The 5,000-nt window shown below is 48.3% G+C and overlaps 1 protein-coding gene across 2 annotated transcripts in view; it reads left to right on the forward strand.

Annotated features, from left to right (window-relative positions):
• Positions 1 to 1,279: 1,279 nt before the first annotated feature.
• Dym (dymeclin) overlaps positions 1,280 to 5,000 on the forward strand; it is a 273,725-nt gene continuing 270,004 nt past the window's right edge. For both annotated transcript variants that reach the window (XM_029471781.2, XM_021150437.3), the window contains exon 1: positions 1,280 to 1,573. The gene's annotated coding sequence lies outside the window, so the exon portion shown is untranslated. The remainder of the gene's footprint in view (positions 1,574 to 5,000) is intronic.

Here is a 5,000-nt window from a genome sequence, read left to right on the forward strand (position 1 = left end):
CTTTACAGCGACTGGCCCTTGTAAAGTGCCTTCCCATTTTCAGCTAGCTCCCCAAGCACCGTGTGTTTTAGTATGATTTGTTGTTCTGCTGCAAGCTCAGTGAATTTACTGGCAATTGATATTGGAGAAAAAAAAATGTCTAGGCTGGCAAAATGGCTCAGTGGGCAAAGGTGTTTGCTATCAATCCCAGAGAGTGGAGTCCATTATAGGATCCATATGGGTAGAAGAGGAAAAGCAGCTTCTATGAGTTGTCCTTCTTTCTCTACACTTGTGCTGTGGCCTGCACATACTGCCTCCAATAAACGTAAAAGTAAAGTCTAATATTTGTATAGCTCTTAGCAAAGAACACTGGCACATGGTGAGTCTATAATAAAGGAAAGAGTGATCACAGTTTCATAGGGTTTTTGTTTTTTGGTTTTTCAAGACAGGGTTTCTCTGTGTAGCCCTGGCTGTCCTGGAACTCACTTTGTAGACCAGGCTGGCCTCGAACTCAGAAATCCGCCTGCCTCTGCCTCGCGAGTGCTGGGATTAAAGGCGTGCGCCACCATGCCCGGCCGGTTTTTTTTTTTTTTTTTTTTTTTTTTTTGGAAACATAAACACAATATCATATAGCACATAGGAAATAGTCCACAATATGAACGGTTATTACCATAATGGTCGCAATTTGTAAGTATTTTAGATGAGGAGTGGTAGGTACTCAAGGGTATTAATTTGGTGACCTCAGGCCATTTGACTTCAAATTCCGTATTTTTTCTATAAGACAGTATTCAAAGACCAGGCTGGCCTCCCTACGAAGCAGCATGGTCTTTGCCACTTGAGTACTTAGATTACAGGCTCAAATTCCGTCTTTGTTGTTATTGTTGTTGTTTTGAGATAGGGTTTTGTTATGCGACTGTGGCGGGCTTCTGATTCAAATATGCAGCCCATACTGATCTTGAATTCTGTACAATCCTCCTTTAGCTTCTCAGGTAAATACCATACTTTGACGCTACACAATATATGGCTTTCATTCTGGTTCATCTAATCCTGATTACATTGCTGAGATCTTTCTGTTAAAAATATTTTATTTTTTTAATTCGACAAGGCCCACAAAAGACTTGTATGACACTGGTGTGATTGTCCATCAGGAATTAACAGGCACCTTAGTCTCAATTAAGTTAACCATGCGTAAGAGCTCTCAGTCCCAGGAGCCTAGGGGGTTTTGGGTGGTACACTTTGCCACGTGGCTATGTGGTTGCCCGGGAGACGCTAGGAGGATGAAACGCCGGAAGGACTACATTTCCCAGAAGCCCGCGTGCTCGGCGTGCCACGGGACCGCCCGCTGCTGGCGCGCGCTTAGCCGTTCGGTCCCCAGACGCGTCCTCCGTCTCTTCCCCCTTCTCACCCCAACTCCTCCTGCGTCTCCGCACGGACAGCCGCTGGGGCCGGAACGCGGTGGGAACCGGAGCCGCTGACCTACGGAACCATGGAGGCCTAAGCCGCCGTGCACACCCGGGCCCCTTTGCGCCCGCGCTCCCGTTCCCTTGCTGCCTGCCGGCCGCGGCTGGAAGCGGAGTCCGCGCCGCTGACCCAGGTGGGCTTCCCCGGCGCGGTACCGCCCCGCGGGGTCTGAGCCGGAGGTGACCGGCCGCGCGCCGGAGGGCTGCGGGCCCGGAAGGTTGGGCCGCCCGCAGCAGTGCAGAGCTCGGCGGGCCTCGTCCGCCTGCCCCCTCGGCGCCGGGGTGTGCAGAACCAAGGGAACCGGACCCCTGGCCGGCCCGCCGGGACCCAAGGGTTGCCGGAACGGCTGGAGCTTCCGGACACTCCGGACAGCCGAGGTTGGCTGGACAAATGGGCGTGTGATGGGCAGGGCGAGCCGTAGTGTGTTGCGTGTCTGACACACACGTTTTTATTGCGATATCATCCTATACTGTAAAAACGACAAGTACCCCTGAAGTACAGCTCACTAGCTTTTAGTCTTGTTCACAGCTTGTACCTCCTTACGGCAATCCCTCAACATTTTTATCTCCTCGAAAGAGGTCTGTACCCATTTGCAACCGCTCCTACTCCCTCCTTCACGCCCTGCAACCATTGGTCTATTTTTTGCCTCGGTGTATTTGCTTGAGTCATTGGGTGTTAGCTGAAGGATGGAAAGGGCCACATTGGGTGTGAGGGAAGTAGAGCGATAAAGCAGGTGGAAGAAAGTCCTGGACAACAGCGAAGGGATGTAACGGGGCTAGCAAAGCCCTACCCTGAGACTGGGGATAGAGGAAGTGCAATCCTTGAAGGTCTGGAGAGGAGGTTTTGGGCAGGAAGATGAGGAAATGGGAGTGGAGTTGGTGAGGAGCAGTGTAGCCTTCCCAGAACCAGGTGCTCCTGCCTGAGTTGAGGGCTCAGTCGTGGAAGGTAGTTTGTAAGTGAATGGTTGCTTAATAGGATGGACTTCATGGGTTTCTAGAACGACTATCCTGGAGTTTGTAGATAATCTTTTTGGCTCAGAGAAACTGGACAAGGATAACTATCCCCATCTAGAGAACGAAGAGCCGGCCTTTTAGAGGTTGGGGTACTTGGCTAAGCTCCCAAAGTTATTAAGTAGCTGTGAGTTCAAGGCCGGCCTGGTCTATAGAGTGAGTTCCAGGACAGCCAGAGCTATACAGAGAAACAACAGTCTATGTTAGTTAAGCAGTCTTTTTGGTTTGGTAAGGTCTTGTTGCTTTGTGGAAAGGTTCAGATAGGCTGGAGCAGTGTGGTTCTCAACCTTCCTAATGCTGAGACCCTTCCATGCAGTTTTTCATCTTGTAGAGACCCTCCCCCCAACTGTAAAATTATTTTCCTTGCTATTTCATAATTGGAATTTTGCTACTGTTGTGAATTGTAATGTAAATATCTGTTGTCTGACGGTCTTCTGTGACCCTTGGGGAAGGGTCATTTGACCCTGAAGGGGGCCCCAATCCTCAGGTTGAGGCCTACTGGAGGTATGACTCAGTAGTAGAATCTTTACCTGGCATGCACAAGGTCCTGGATTTGATTGTCAGCATCATGAGGAAGAAAAAAAGAACAAACACTGAATTAAGATAATGCTTTCTCACATCCCATTTCCAGCCCTGACGAGACCAGTTTAGTTCTTTCTGCCATCCTCCTCAAGTGCATTCTCCTTCACGATTATCTTAAAGTAATGGTGAAGTGTAGCTTTTCAGTAGTACCCGCAGGAGGCTGAGGTCCAGGACTCCTCTTTTAATATCAATACAATATCAATACAATATCAATACAATACTTCGAACACTAACTTCTCAATGTCATCGATATCTAGAGGGACTTTGTTGTTAAAGGTTGGCACCCTTTAAGATTGTATTTATCTTCATGGAAGAGTAGTTTGAGCGCAGGGCAAGGGAGCACTGGGCAGGAACTAGATGGAGCACTGCTCTCCTCCAGATCCGTTTGATAGAAGGGGGCTGAGCAGTACAAACTCAGCCGTGTCTCATTTGGCGAAATATAGTTTCCTCCCGTGTTGGTTCATGGAACTTGTGGTAACCTGAGTCTGTAATCCCAGGCCTTGGTCACTTGGAATGGCTTCAGAATAAACCATCTTTTTTTTTTTTTAACGATTTATTTATTTGTATTTATATGAGTACATACACTGTAGCTGTCCTCAGACACACCAGAAGAGGGCATCGGATTTCATTACAGATGGTTGTGAGTCACCATGTGGTTGCTGGGAATTGAACTCAGGACCTCTGGAAGAGTGCTTTTAACCACTGAGCCATCTCTCCAGCCCCAAGAATAAACCATCTTTTATTCCCTTGAAAAACAAGCATGTAGTGTCTCCAGCTTTCCAGTGGCTCCTGCTGTCCTTCAGCTCTACTTTTACAAATGAGCTTGGCTCATTCTGTGCAAAGCAGTAAAGGACTGTCCCAGTTGACTCTCTTTTGTTACTGTTCTTTCCCACTCCTCCTCCTCTTCCTCCTCTTCCTCTCCCCCTCCTCCTCTTCTGCTTCTTCCTCTTCCTCCACCACCTCCTCCTCCTTCCTCCTCTTTCTCCTTGAATTTTTGAGACAGGGTTTCTCTGTGTAGCCCTGGCTATCCAGGAACTCACTCAGTCGACCAGCCTGGCCTCACACTCAGAAATCCCCGTGCCTCTCTCTGCCTGCTGCGTGCTGGGGGTAAAGCGTCTCCTGCTCCTGTGATTGGATGAGTTTTATACAGATAATCCAGGCTAATCTCATAGAGTGCTGCTTGTTCTTTATTATTGCTATTGCCATTGATCTTTACTTGGGTGCTGGGGGTCTGAGGTCGGTTCATGTTTGTGTGGCTGACTCTTTACTGGTGGAGGAGCATCCCCCCAACCCCCCACATTCTTTGTCCTTACTCAGTTACATCTTTGAAGTCTCTACACTTCCCTTGAACTTCCCTAAAACCTTTTATGCCACAGCCTCCAAAGTACTGCATTAGAGGCTCAAGCCACCGTGCCTGGCTTTTACAGCAGTAACCTAATCTTGAGTTAACACACATAAAATGTGGTCGCTTTGGAGCGTGCTATTCTGCCTATCACAAACATGCTTTGGAATATTTTGCTTTGCTACAAATGTACGGAGATTACAACCTTGAAGTCAGGGGTGCAGATGATGCCCCAAGTGAGCATTGGTCTTTGACTCTTCAGTGGCTGTAAACAAGCACTGAGAAGTACCTGTGCACTTGCAGTGCCGCTGTGGTAAATGAGAGCTCTCAAAGTGAGTAAGCAGAAAGCAATCGGACACCATGTGACATTCCTCCCCTCCCTCCCCTTCTCTCCCTCCCCCTTTCCCTCCCCCTCCCTTTCCTTAACAGGGTCTGACTGCATAGCCCAGGCTATTCATCATAGTTTTAAAATGTTAGATGCTTATAATAATAATACACACTTGCACACACACACACTCATATACACTTGCATGCACACAATCCCTCTCTCTCTCTATCTCACTCTCTCTTTCTCTTTCTCTCTCTCTCTCTCTGGGGTGGTGCTTGTTCTCGTGTCTAGGATTCTC

Source organism: Mus caroli, unplaced genomic scaffold (genome assembly GCF_978045245.1).
Source record: "Mus caroli unplaced genomic scaffold, Mus_caroli_1 scaffold_19, whole genome shotgun sequence".
Lineage (NCBI taxonomy): Eukaryota > Metazoa > Chordata > Mammalia > Rodentia > Muridae > Mus > Mus caroli.